Source organism: Orbicella faveolata, unplaced genomic scaffold (assembly GCF_042242905.1).
Source record: "Orbicella faveolata isolate gen_17 unplaced genomic scaffold, um_ofav_v1 contig_34, whole genome shotgun sequence".
NCBI classification, from domain to species: Eukaryota; Metazoa; Cnidaria; class Anthozoa; order Scleractinia; family Merulinidae; genus Orbicella; species Orbicella faveolata.
Window position 1 is genome coordinate 18,982,806 of NW_028301563.1, and position 14,695 is coordinate 18,997,500.

Genomic DNA, 14,695 nt, shown 5'->3' on the forward strand with positions numbered 1-14,695 from the left:
TTAGCCAAGCCAAAAACATGAATCTGTGGACGAACAAACTTCTTCGCAAAAAAAGAAGAACACTCTATTGCCGCCCTACATGTATTTCTGTCTTTCTCTTTTCTCGAAGTATCAAGCACTGTTGATAACTAAAATGGCAGGCAAGACCGAACAATTCCAGGACTGCGCAGAGGAGTTTTTCGACAGGCGTGAAAGTAAATCCCAGTCTTCTATAAAAGGACATGGTCACAGACGCCATGTTTGTTCACAAATGACGTTCAGGTTAAGAGCGTGTGCTAGGCCGCATGTACATGTACGATATATAAGTTCTGGCAAAAGTGTCATCACTTTAAAATTTACCAGAAGCAATTAAATCTCTGAAAGCAACAACTAATAACCCAGGGAAAATTGATCCAAGTAATTGGTTGACATAACTTATTATTGATTGGGGCCACTCCTAATGGCAAAACATGCGATCACTCACAAAGTAGACCAGAATTAAGATCTCACAATCAAATCACAAAAAAAATCACATCTACTCAATATTAAAATGAAAATTTCAAGGTACATGTAACTTGTTTGCAGTAATTGGCCAATTATTGATTGTGGTCAGTCATCATGTACATGCCTCAAGATTACATAATTTACGTAATTTTGGCAAAAAGTGTCCCATTCACAGTGTGCATGTGGAAGGTCTCAAAACAAATCACAAGAAATGACAACCACTGAATATGAAAAAGAAAATTGCTTGTAGTAATCAGCCAGTTAGCCAGTTACTTATTGCGGTCACTCAAAATGGTATACATGCTTCAAGATCTTGCAAAAGTGCTGTCACTCACAAAGCACACCAAAATCAACATCTCACAACCAAATTCCTTTTTTATGTTCTTTCAAACAGTTCTTTTTTTCTTGTTTCCCATATGAGCAGTTAAAGTTTTCCAGATTTGACAGTCATTTAATTTTGAGGTCAAAAGTGGTTTGAACTAATATTTGTGTACAACAGTTTAGTCATTATTGTTAACAATGTAGGAAATCCATTTTTTTTTTTGTCTAAATACATATAGTTTTTAATGATAAAAGTTGTTGTTCCAGTCTGTTATGAGCAGACTTATGTTGAATTTACTGCTTGGTTTCAATGACAGATGCTGTGACCAGGCTAATATTATGAGAGTCTGTGCTCTGATCTGTTAACAAGAGGCAATCACTACTAACATCACAGCAAGCTGGCAAAAAGCGCAGGTTCCTTTGGTTTTAAAACCAAACAAATATATGTATGAAATTCACAATAACTGTGAATAATAATTATTATTAGATGAGGTTGAGCAAAATATCATGATTTGTCAGTGGCAAGCAGATCAATTATTTACCGAAAATGAAGGCTGAGGCAAATAATTGATCTGCAACCACCCAGTTTGGTTTCATATTTACAGTGTAAATCACTCTCTGACAGCTCAGGAAAGCGATCTGCCATTTAAATTATTTCACCTGAGAGCTTGGTTTCAACTACGCATGAGCAGAATATTATTTGTAGCAAACACATTTAGACAGTACTACGCATGAGCAGATCATTATTTGTAGGCAGTCATTTACAGGTCACTTGGTGGGCTCTCAGCCAATGAAAAGAGAGAAAAAATGCATTGAATGATGAAAAGATTTATTTTTCAGTTGTCAACAGCAACATTTCAGAACACCCAGAGGCCTTTGCGCATTTGCTTGGGTGCCATCTTGCAAATTAGAGCCCAAGCTTCAAGATCTCGCAAACAACAACTACCGAACCAGGACTTGGAACATTTCATTATTAATTATGTACATGTATCAATTGCAGTATCCACTTACTCATCCATTCATGTCCTAGTGGGTTATTCTGTAACTGGTTAAATTTTTCTCTTGTTCCTTAAAATGTTTCAAGCAAAAGAGAATAAAGAACCCCCATTGAACCACATAAAAACGCCTTGGTGGCAAATCACGCTGATTCCGCAAATCTTTCCCAACTTGTTTCATCTGCCTCAGTTTCTTGGAAAGAATGAAATACTTCAGCTAGTTTTCTGTGTTTTCATCCTTTTCTCATTGTTTCTTCCTCTTGTCTTTCATTATTTTTTCTTCTTCTTGCCAGTTAATTTCTTCTTCCTGAACTTTTGTTGTTCTTAGCCATATTTTTTGGATATATATCAACCTGCCACATAAATAGAGTGCATTCATCTAATCAAAAATTTGGTGAATTTGAACTACACTGAATGCTTGTCTCTCCCCCACTGAAGGGCAAAACTAACATGTGCATGGGGAGAAGTCCCTATCACTAGTCCCTTCAACCATTTTCCAGAGTCCCTTTGTGCGAATATCATTTTTGTTGAGAAATCTACAATGTAGTTGCAGGAACCATAATATAGAAGAATGAAAATGATAAAAGTAAAATTAACGATAGAAACAATAGGACGAATACAGGTTGAGTAACACCTAACGTCGCAGCCAAAATGCAAGGATTCTGTTCATGGCAGGCTTGATTCAAGCTTGGATTTCATGTGTTATACCATGCAATTAGTTAATACATGAACATGTATGCAACACATTCTCGCACGACAACAAAGTGCGCTTCCATTCATTCGAATGCCCCAATTTTGTTCTTCGAGAGTTCGAACCCAATCGTTCGATTAAGTTCGATTGATTTCGATAAAGTTCGTTTAATCGAACATTCGATTTGGTACGCGATTAGTTACATCTGGAGAAAAGCCATGCAGCTAAGAGAAAACTTCTTTTATGAATAAACATTTGGCGCATCTTTCAAACAAGAAATCGCCAAGCATTACCCGCGAAACTTAACTGGCCTATGTCTAAATGTAAAATACCTGAAAATACACTTGAAAAAGTTACGAGGATTGTAAACAAAAAAAAAAATGGAGTTTAAGCAGATAAAATAAACAGAGGCAAGATTTCCGTATAACCCCATACATTTACTATGCATACAGTTCTTTGTTTAACTAAACAATAGCGAAAACAATATCGCTCCTTTGAGACTTATCTGATTTGAATATCTCTAAACTTTACCATTTTTTTTCTAAGTGTCGCAAACTTTTAGACTTTTTTTCGAATTTTCTATCTAAAATACGCAAAAACGGAACGATTTCTTCGAGACTTTTTGCATCATGTGACTTTTTGCACGGCTGCACAGCATCACGTCGCGCGAAGGTTCTGCAGTCTTCTGAGTCAATTTGTCGGGTACTTTCGTCTCCTTTCTATAGCCCTCGTTACCTTTCGTTCACGGCACTGTTCGGTATTATTTCACCTCCTTTCTCTAACCCTTGACTCGCTATAATTCACGGAATTTTTCAGTACTGTTTCGCCTCCTTCCCCAGCTCTGGCCTGCTCCTTTTCGCGATCTTCTTCGCTACTTCTTCGCCTGTTAATTCTTGCTTTCTGTTTTTTTGCTTCAGGGCAACCCTATCTTAAAAACATTACATCAACCTCCGCTATCGTTTGTCGACAAAACAAATAGAAATGAGTTCTCTTTTCCTTAAAATTCCCGCCAAGAAAAATGGCATTCTTCCGCTACAAACCAAGGCTGCATGTCTCTGTCAACCTATTAGCTGGAGTATGGCCGCCATGTTGGGCAACTCCGCCGTCGTCGTGCGTACGCGCCCACGAGCAATACCGCTAGCCATGAAAACCATGAAGAAAATCCATTCATGGGTTGCCTTTTGTTCCCTATATGAGCATGGGGCTCCGCTATAACAGGAAAAATGGATGATATAACAAGGTTACCATGACAACACTGAACACAATTACGTCTTTGCTTTTGTTTTCAAAAAATGGCGGCAAGGTTTCCGGAAATTTCCTGTGAGGAAATAGAAAAGCTCGCCGAAAAAGCAGTAAACACAAATACAGTCAAAACTACCAAGACGTGGATGAATGTTTGGACGTCGTGGACAGAAAGCAAGGGTCTTAACGATGACATTGTCAAATACGAAGCTAAAAAACTGGGTGAATGTCTCTCGCGATTCTTTGCCGAAATTCGCAAAAGCGATGGCTTCGACCATGAGCCGGACAGCCTAAGGGTTACGTCAGCTGCCCTTGTCAGACACCTCAGACAAAATGACAGCAAAATATCCATAGCAAAGGACCGAGAATTCGTCAAGGGTAGACTGTTCCTGGAGGGAAAAGGAAGAGCTCTTCGCGAAAAAGGCCACTGAAAACGTCCTAATGCAGCTAAAGCAGTTACCGTCCAAGATCTATGTATTGTGACTCTTGGGCTGCCTCAAAGTATAGACTGCGATAGCTTCATTACCAATTAAATCTAGGAGCAATGTTGGGAGTCAAGCTGTTGTGGAGTTCGCTCTTCTGCAGCCAAGTTCGAATTGAAGAGTCGTAAAACAAAATGAACATTTATTACTGATCTTACAACGGCACTACTCATTTCAAGCTATTTTTTTTTTTAAGTTGACGCAAATTTATTAGAAACCTGACACGTTGGGACACCTGACCCTGAATTATCACCAACCTTGTTTGTGTCACCCATAGTTGATCCTGATGTAAAAGAGTAAGTGAGTAAGGTCTTTCAAAAGTTGACTACAATTGATTCAAAACCTGAGACCTGACGGTGTTTTATCTTCAGCATATTTTTGTTATCCGTGGTTGATCGTGGTTTAAAAGAGTTGGCATGAAAAGACCAAACTCTATCGGGCAAAATGCGATCGTAGCCATAATGACAAAAAAAGAAACCCTTTAAAGGCGGTTAATATTTTGTAATCCTAGGCCATCTCATTGGTTTAACGCGACTTTGTCTGAGAGTAGACACCTATGAAGCCGATTCCAGCAAGTAGTCTGTCAGGCACAGACTTCTAATTTGAAGAGCAATTACACCACCTATGTTAAAATGTTCTGCGTAAACAACCATAAGAATATAGACCAGGAATAAGCAGTAGATCTGTTTACGTTCAGAGGAAAACCCCAAGAGTATACTTTGCTCAGATATGATTGAGCAGTTCAGGTTTCCCATAGTAATAAGTTAGAAACTTTATAGGAATTTACAGAACAGCAGTTACCCCATGTTAGGGCAATTCAATAAGCCATTTTCAATATATAAAAAGTCTGACTTGGCTCCGAAGCTTGGCGGAATTAAAACAAAATAAATCACATCAAGGTTGGGGGAAATTTTTTTTTTTTGGTTTCCTTTATTCCCCTAATTAAGCGTCTGAGCCAAGTTAGAATTTCAGTATCTCGTAAATGGTCTATTACCTTTACAAATAGATAGGAAAACGTTCGAAAGAAGAAAGTGAACTATACATTGGATCGGTTGAGAGTAGTTTTCGGATTAGACAGCGTGGTACAGAATTTTGAAACTTCTTTCTTAGAAAAGTAAATTTTCAAGTTGCGCTATTACAATATGATAGACTCTTAACTTGTGATTCACCTCGTGGTGGATATCAAATTAATTTATCCAGTTATTCTGCAATTCAGCCTCCTCCTCTAGAATGCGCAAATTCAGGAGGAGGCGTAAATTAAGGCTAGGGGTTCCAATCTACGGTAGACCAAATTGGCCATTATACGTACGGAAGCATAGCTCAACACAAACCACAACGATAGTTCCAAAAATTTTCAATCCTGGAAGCAAACCTGGACCACGGAAAAGCTTACGCAGGCAAAAGCTAGCTTTTCCATCGCAACATTTAAGTCACGAAATGAAGAAACTTAACTAGACCTACCATCGTGAAAACCTGAGCTGATTTCGTTTCGAATTCTAATGAATGCTGGACAGACGACAGCCAGCCATAAAGTAGTACCAGGGTTAGAACAGAGCTTTTCGTTAAAGTCATTATATTTAGCTGAAGTGTTGTGCAGAAGGAAGGAGTAGCGTCCATATGTGCACCGAAGTAGAGTACGGGGTATATATCTATACATTGCGTGGTGATGCTCGCGTAATACTTACAAAACTTACATGTATATTGCGCCCCAGATCTTCAAGTGAGTGCACAAGATAGAGGTATAAAAAGGAGACCGGATTTGTACTAAAAATACTTCGCTCTATTACACAACTTCCCGATGATCAACAAATTTGACAAAACATTAGCCCAACTTTATTTACACTCTAAGAAGAGTACACAAAATAGCTCAATACACTGAATGGCCGGTTCCACCCGAGAGAAAATAGGCACATTGTGTAATGACCCTAATAACGGCTGCGAAAGAGACCTAGACATTATAGCAGTAATTATATGAATAACTGGCCTTAGTTTTTAGTGCCATAGTTGGTATACAACATCCTTGTATCAGGCTGTACAAGTTTGCAAGTATATCTGAGGGCTTTAGGGAGCAGACATTATACATCGTAAATCTTACGATATAAATTGTCTGGAGTAGTCAGAACGACGACATCAGAAACGCTAAAACAGGCTGTACCACCAATCTAAAGTCTAAAACCACAACCAATCAATTAATTTATTTTACTGACGTGACATCAGTACCCTCCGCTACATTTCTGGCGGCTTCTTTGACTTCAGCTTGGTTCATTTAACGTATTCTCTCAAGCAGGGAGAGGGAATTTATTCTCGCCCGTAGATCCAGCTGCGTGTTCTCGGTCAGTGTTGACCGAAAGTGCAACGCTCGTGACAAAATCGGACACAGGAAAAAGAAAATTATGGTTCAATGGTTCCATGACGTTCAATAACAGTTTATGAACATACTTACAGAGAGAACTGACCACTGTGACTAATTCTGCCGGGTCACCTTAAATTTCAATATCCCCCAGGGGAGAAGTCACGATTTCTTGATGTTAACGAGATGGATCGCGGCCTCTGGGCACAAAGCCGTAGCCGAGAAATGACATTTTAATTAGAGCACCAAGCATGGTTGTATGACTTTGGGATCTTACCGTTTCAAAACTGTCGTGAGATTTACCTCTCTATTACCTTTAATGGAGCTACTTCACGCTTAGCGCGTCTTGAAAAGTTTGGCCTTCATTTTTCATGTTGGTCGTTTGTAATCCGTGATATTCTTCTCCATCCTTAACCATCCCTGCCCCTTTATGGTTTATTATTATCGCCTGGGTGCTTTAAATTCTATTTTAGTTAAGCACTATTATCAGCTTTCGTTTAAATTATAGGTTATTTCGTACGTGGCCAAAATAACTTCAAATAATTAAGCTCCTTTAAATAATTTCTTAAAAGCGAAAATGCCCTTTTTACACAAGACATAACGATATATCTCCTTGGGCATCATACGTTTACGACGTTTTAGTGAAATGTCATTGAAATTTCCACGGAAGTTCATAAAACAAGGATGAAAACTTGTAAATTTAATGTTTTGCATTGCGTTTCCTTAGTACCATAAGCTACCATACATTACACCGTTTCGGAACAACTTTTCTCTACTTCGGTTTTACTGTAAACCTTTGGCCAGCTGAAGTTGTTTTGCATCTCTTCGTAAAGTCTTCTTGCCTTTTTCCTCGAGCGTTTTCTTCCTACCTGTCGGCCTACTGGATCATGACGCCGTGAGGAACACACCGGCAACCAAATCCTTGCGAACATCTCAAGAAGCAAAGCAAGAAGACAAAGAAACACTGCATATACAACTATATTTATTCAAGTCACGATACATTGTTAAATCCTTCAAAAACACACAGCAGGCTATGGCAACAATAAACAAATTAAACAAAAAAACGCATTGGTTACGGTCGAGAAGAAGAAAAAAAAAAAATAAAAAAAGAAACACGCATGACCTACTACTAAATGTACCAGCCTTTGCCATCTGGAAGGCAGGCTTTGTCCAAAAACATCTCTTGTACTGAACTGAATACCGTGAAATAAGTTAAATGTACTCATGTAGGCCCGCTAGATGTTTTCATGATGATTAATTTATACTGAGTGGACGTTTGACGTTTCTTAGCTTACGTAATACGCCAGTATGTTTTCTACTCCATAAGCATCTGTCAGTGTTATCTTTCTGTCCATTTGTTTTGTTTTGTTTTTTTGTTTTTTTTAATCAAACTCTTTTATAGCAAAATATTCTGAAATGTCCTACCCTACCTTACATACACCTCACTGTCTTGCACATTCGCGTTACTTTCTAATATTGCGGTTAACAAACGTAACAACAAATATTGATGAGAATTAACAAACTGAAAAAAAAAGAAGAAGAAAAAAATGATTTTAGTTTTCTTTGATTTCCAAAGCTGATATAAAGTATATTTGTTTAAGTCCCGTTTACTTTCAGAATGCAAATTTCCCGTACGATATTGGGAACAAAGACGCGCAAAGATAGCTGGCTGCGCAGGACCAATAAAAATGTTCCTGTTCCTTACGAATTCACGTAGAGCATGAAAATTATAAAAAAAAACTTGGTTGAATGTATATAATACGAGTTAACGCTAAAAATTTAATGAAGCATAAACGGAATGTGATTCAAATGCTTTCTCTTCCCAAGTCCTGTAGAAGCGCTCTACTCTTGAGAGATAGCATGGCATAGTTTAATTAGCATCTTGCTTTCAACAATCGTCCCCTTATAATAAGCCCCTCAGCATCCTTTTACTGACAGTTTTGTTCATAAGCATCTCTATACTAACAGGTGTCATTATACTAGTAAGCAAGCAACTACATTCCACTAAGGACGCCTTACAGCGCCATAATTTATATAAGAGAGTAAACTGAAGAGAGTCCGGCAAATTAAATAAACATGCATTACTGCTCTTACAATCTACTTTCTCTGATCTTATGGCGTTCCCGTGGCCGTCTGCGTTGTTGTTGTTTAAAGTCCCTAATTAAGAAATGGTAAGCGTGGAACTTGCGGCTATCGAGTTATGGATGCACGCGGGAGTTTGCGGAGCACGAAAGAAGAGTGAGAGTCGACTCTAGCTTCTTGAGTGCTTAGCAAACCTCCTAGGTGCATCAATAATTCGATAGTTGCACGCTGCACGCTTGCCATTTCTTTTATAACATTGAGACTTTTAACATCGGATGGAAGGATCTATCAACCGCACGAAAATGCTCATTCAAAAATCTGAAAAAGTGACATATCGAATTTTTTTCTTGGATGGCGGTGAGTTAGTTTACGGACAAATAAACAACTTCAAACAGCTCAGTTAATCTAACTTAATTAATGTCAAGCTAAGAAAAAACGAAAATTATTGTCGATAAAAGCGTTTTTCAAAAGTTAGTACAATTTGGATCGCTTTTTCCGAAGAATTCAAGGCAAACTTTTTGGCGGTTGAGCTCTTTGTCCTTCATGACCTCTTCAGCAAAAGAAAAGCACAATATGGACTAACCAGACATTTCTTAAAGGCGAGAGTAGTGAAGAAAGCGAACAAATATTCCTAGCTTTTGAGATGTTTAATTTGAGATGCTCTTGTTCGATAGCAGCCCTGGTAGGTTTGTAGGCTACGTTTTTCTTTTCATTTCCCTTTACAATGATAAGTTTTGCGTCTACGGCTAAAATTGAATATATGGACGGCTTGAAAAAAATGGTCTCTGTTACTTTCGTCATTAAGTAAAAAAACCTCAACTGAACATAAAACTGAGGCTTAAAGGACCAAAACTGCCCCGTATAAAACGCGCCATTTTGCGGGCCAATCGGGAAATGCGCGGGCTAAAAATGACTTTGCCGCCCTGATTCGGACTGGTTGCAGAGATGTCAAACAACTTCGCTCGGCCAATGAGATCCTGAGGACGCCATTTCAATGCTAGAGTTGGCGCGAATTTTTGTGGATGAGTTTGCACTTGCTCACTTTGTATTTCTGTAGTGAACGTTTGACGTTTAGAGATTTTGAGTTCCTGATTTTTTTTTTTCTTCACTTAAAACTTGGACTTAGACAACGAGAACCTGGATGAAATTGGGCAAAAAGCTCAAGCGAAAACTCCAAGAAAATAACTGAGCGGGGTGTAAGAAAGTTCGAGAAATGGTGCGAGAAAAGAAAAATTCTTTACACGCTCCAAAAGTCATGTGATTGTCCTATTTGTGCTCGATGCAGTCATTACTTCAAGCAGCTGTTCCCTTAATAGCAAGCAAAACTGATCGAGTAAAACTGAAAACCGGGTAGACTGAAATGATTTATCGGAGGCTACCAATATTTGATATAACTTCCTTTATTAAAGCTCAGTAAAGCTATTATCTTTAACGTTTTTGGAACAGAAAGATTTCGTATGTAAGGCTTCACTTAGAACAGAAATTTGTTAAAACTCTCGTGTACATTATCAAGTACAAGTTTTGCGAGCCGAAAGCATTTAAATGGCTTTCTACGCCCCGAAAGTTTACAGTGAAAGCTTGTGCTGAACTTTATTGTCAACAAATCGCTGAAAAATTCTCTCTAAAATTCCCACAATGCATTGCTCTCCTCGAAAGGTTGAGTCAGACCAGTTTGTTGTTGCATAATTTTCAGTGTTAAAAACAAACGACGACCACAGCAATGAAAAAAAAAAAAAAAAACTGGACTGGACCATTTAACACGTGGTTAAAACTTGCCTTGTGTCGAATGGCCATGCCACTTGATGCTAGACATGTGAAGGTCAGTCATACTAATGTGCAAGGGTAGAAGAGAGCTTTGGGTTAAAAGCCATTAGGGAATGTGAAGGGATGTGCACAAGGAAAAGGGTAACAACAAAATGTGTAGCCAAGAGAAGTATCGAATATATATTGTTGTGATGATGTTCATGTATTATTTTCAAAACTTAGAATGGCTCCTGAGCAGTTGAGTCCCAGATCCCCGAGTCCAAGAGAGGTATACTTAGAAGGTTTGATTTCTTACTACGGAATTATTCTTAAACATCCCCACCCCACCCCCCGCCCCCTCCCCCCCCCCCCCCCCCGCATTACACAGCTTCCTGATGTCTAAGAAATCGAGTAAAACATGTCCAAGAAAAATATTAAAACGCGCAACCCCATATGGATTCTGAGAAGAGTGTAAAAAAAAAAAAAAAAAGAGCGAGACCGGTTCCAATCAAGAAAAAAATTAGCACATCACGTTATCACTTTACGGCTGCGAAGGAGTCTTAGAAATTAGTGTTAGTTACATAAATTATCGGCCTTAGCTTTCAGAACTATAAGTTATTACTCCACAACCTTGCATAAATTGGAAGACTAAAGGGACTAAACGCGAAGCACTAAAATAAATTTATAACAATGAAAAAGCTTTCACAAGGACGATTGACCGCAATGAGGAGAAAATTGTTTCACAGGCAATTTAAAATCACCGTGGTCAACATCGTTCAAAAAAAAAGTGATGATGTCATAACGGTCTATTTATAGTCAAGAAACTGTCTCTTACAGGTCGAAAACTTAGTTTGAGTATACAGGTGCGGTGCATGTCACTCTCCCAGCTATTTTTTTTTCCTGAAATTTTGACAAGGTGATTTAATTACTTGGTGATTCTGAAACATTCAGTAATCGTTAAAATACTCCTTGCAATTTTGATGTGACAACTTGCACCGTTGCAAATTGGTACTTGCTCGCATAATCCGACCTCAATTAAGATAAATTTTGCATCCGTTTAAGATATTTTCTGGTTTTCAGACAATACAATCAAAAACGGCGGATCTTAGATAAGGACTTAATGACATCTGCAATGTCACAACGTCATGACCAGAAAAAAGAATATATCACCACATATAGCAACCCAAGGGCTATCTTTTGATTATATGTCATTACTCCTGGAACAAAGCCAAACAATGACATATACAATACGCGGAACAGTCAACAGACTTGTGCGTAAAATGCTACATTTGAATCATGTGGCACTAAAATGAACAAGGGACAAATAAACTTGCACATCGAGCCCGAGAGACATAAAATCGCTTAAATTGATACAAGAAACATAAGAAGATCTCTAGACAAACGCATAACTTTCCCAAAGTAAAGGTGAGGCGTCTTCGAATAAAAGTCGGACGAGGACAAATATGATACCACCATACTGTGCTTGCCAACAGTTCTAATTAGACCGTATAGAATGCACAATATAGAATGCAAGTAAGCAACATGTTCACGATAAATTTCATATTTTGTCCCTGGAAAGCAAATACTTAGGGGCATATCTTTCAATATTCAAGGGAGACCTATGGCCAAACTCGTGGATTAAGTAATCTAGAGATGAAAAATGTTGATGAACTTGCAATTATTAGTGTATTGTTAAAGGCTGTTAAAACAAGCCGGGTTCGTACCACGCAAGGTCGTACTTATCTCACAAACGTAGGCTTTTTTCGCTGGCTTTTGTTGCACACATATTACAAACATATACGTCCAGAATAGCTAGCGTGGCAAAATTGCAGCTGAACACGGAGTGGTAAAGGTTAAGGGTTCTTGGGTCACAGAGGACAATCCTGCCAAAAAATTCATAGAGTACTCTTTGTTTGCCTGCTGGGAAAATTTGCATGTATTCAAGTCGTACGAGATTACAGGCCTGTTTCATTGCATTTCACTCAAGGCTATAGGTAAGGTTTCTTATGAGACAGCACTTCTCTTCCAATGTGGGACCACTTGTCTCTATATATATTGCATGTGAAATACATCAAAATAAGTAGCCTCTTTTGCAAACATCTTCAGTGTTGATCCAAAACATTCAAGCTCACAGGGGGTTTCTTTCCCTTTGTTGTTTTCAATCAGGAAGCAAAAGTGTAAACAAAAGACAGGGTAGAAATCATTTAAGCTTATCAAAATGAAGTATTTTGGGAATTTTTTTTTCCAAGTTTACGTACATTTGACATCCCACTCAGAGCTCAGATCAAAGTAATAAAATAAGCAAGACAAGTATAGGGAACCCAACTTTAATCTAAACTTAAATCGATGTCGGTTGAACGTCGTGGACAACTCAACATGGAAACTTAAGTGCTATAAACTGCAAAGTTCTGAACGAAGGTCCTGCTTGATTGGACGTTCGATCTCACAGGAGATCTAATGAGCCAAACTTGAAAAGTAAAACGATAATAATTCAAAGACTACTGCAAGGCTGACACAACGTCGTAAGCTTAGCTTATATTTAAAACAATTAATACTTCGGCTGGCCTCAGGTTTAGATGTTAAAAACGAAATTACAGTATTATATAATGGTGCCGATGTTCAGTTGTCCTGTTTTCAATAGCTGTTTCGTTCATTAAAAATTGTTCGTTTCGCTCATATAACTTCATTAAGGTCGACGAATAAGACACATTCTCATCAAAGCTTACCACATTAGCATGAGATTTACTCATTTGCAAGTCCCTTTCCAGCAAACAAATACACGTCTCCTGGTCATTTTTAACGCCTTGACGAGTCAAATGGTCGTGAAATTCAGCCCTCAAGTTGGCCATAGTACTAATTCGAACATTCGAAGTCAACTCCACTTCAATTTAGCGAAAAACCTAAGTGAGTGAGTGAGTGAGTGACACATTTGCATATTGGAGTCCCAGCAAACACGTTTCTACGCTTCGTGTAGCCAAGAGTTTAAAAAATGAGCCAAAACAATGCATAGGTACACGACAAATTAAAGAGGTATCCGTGAACTCGGCGAAGCGACATGTAGACTAGACAGCCGAGACCAGGCAGACCCATAAACCCTAAAAATTTGCTATAGTACAGTCTAACGGCTTAAGTGTACTTAAAATTCCTCCTAATATCAGTAGACAGTCGTCGGACTTGGTTAATGACTGTTCAGTTCCTATGGTGACTGGCTAATTAACCAATCCTTGAACGACAGACACGGACAAAGATCCCACAGACGCAGCCTCCTAATAACACAACATAAAGTGCTCTTCATAAACACGAGTGAATCAAAGAAAGGTCGAGGGAAGAGAACTGCAAATCTACAAATGTCAAGAACCGTAGTATTCAAGTAGGCCCGTCAACCCCAATTTAAACGGGCGATCGAAAACACGCAGTCTAGTGTGAGAACAGGCTCCCTGCGATCCCGAACGTACCACCGTCCCGCCACGATCGCTTCGCTCTCCGAATTTTTCGGTTACGCGTTCGTCCGCTAACTTTGCTCGCCAAATGTTTTTTGTTTTTGTTTTTGTTTTTGTTTTTGTTTTTGTTTGTGTTTGTGTTTGTGTTTGTGTTTGTGTTTGTGTTTGTGTTTGTGTTTGTGTTTGTGTTTGTGTTTGTGTTTGTGTTTGTGTTTGTGTTTGTGTTTGTGTTTGTGTTTGTGTTTGTGTTTGTGTTTGTGTTTGTGTTTGTGTTTGTGTTTGTGTTTGTGTTTGTGTTTGTGTTTGTGTTTGTGTTTGTGTTTGTGTTTGTGTTTGTGTTTGTGTTTGTGTTTGTGTTTGTGTTTGTGTTTGTGTTTGTGTTTGTGTTTGTGTTTGTGTTTGTGTTTGTGTTTGTGTTTGTGTTTGTGTTTGTGTTTGTGTTTGTGTTTGTGTTTGTGTTTGTGTTTGTGTTTGTGTTTGTGTTTGTGTTTGTGTTTGTGTTTGTGTTTGTGTTTGTGTTTGTGTTTGTGTTTGTGTTTGTGTTTGTGTTTGTGTTTGTGTTTGTGTTTGTGTTTGTGTTTGTGTTTGTGTTTGTGTTTGTGTTTGTGTTTGTGTTTGTGTTTGTGTTTTTGTTTTTGTTTTTTTCACCCTCGCCGGGAGCCTGTTCGCAGGCTAGATGCGGTCAGATCAGGTTCCCAATCGCAAATTGCTCCATTTCCTCGCGCGATAAATGACGGAAAATTTCTAGCTTATTGAAAAGTTGACATTTTTACTTTTCAACAGCTCATTAAACCAAAGATGGGCTGAGGAGGGTCTTTAAAGATATTCTTACAGGCTCTCTCCCTTCCCTTCCTCGCCTCAAGTGC

General features: G+C 38.5%; 1 protein-coding gene across 3 annotated transcripts in view; it reads left to right on the forward strand.

Annotated features, from left to right (window-relative positions):
* The window catches only part of LOC110068148 (uncharacterized), a 77,344-nt gene that overhangs the window by 61,342 nt on the left and 1,307 nt on the right, over positions 1–14,695 (forward strand). The window lies entirely within an intron of this gene.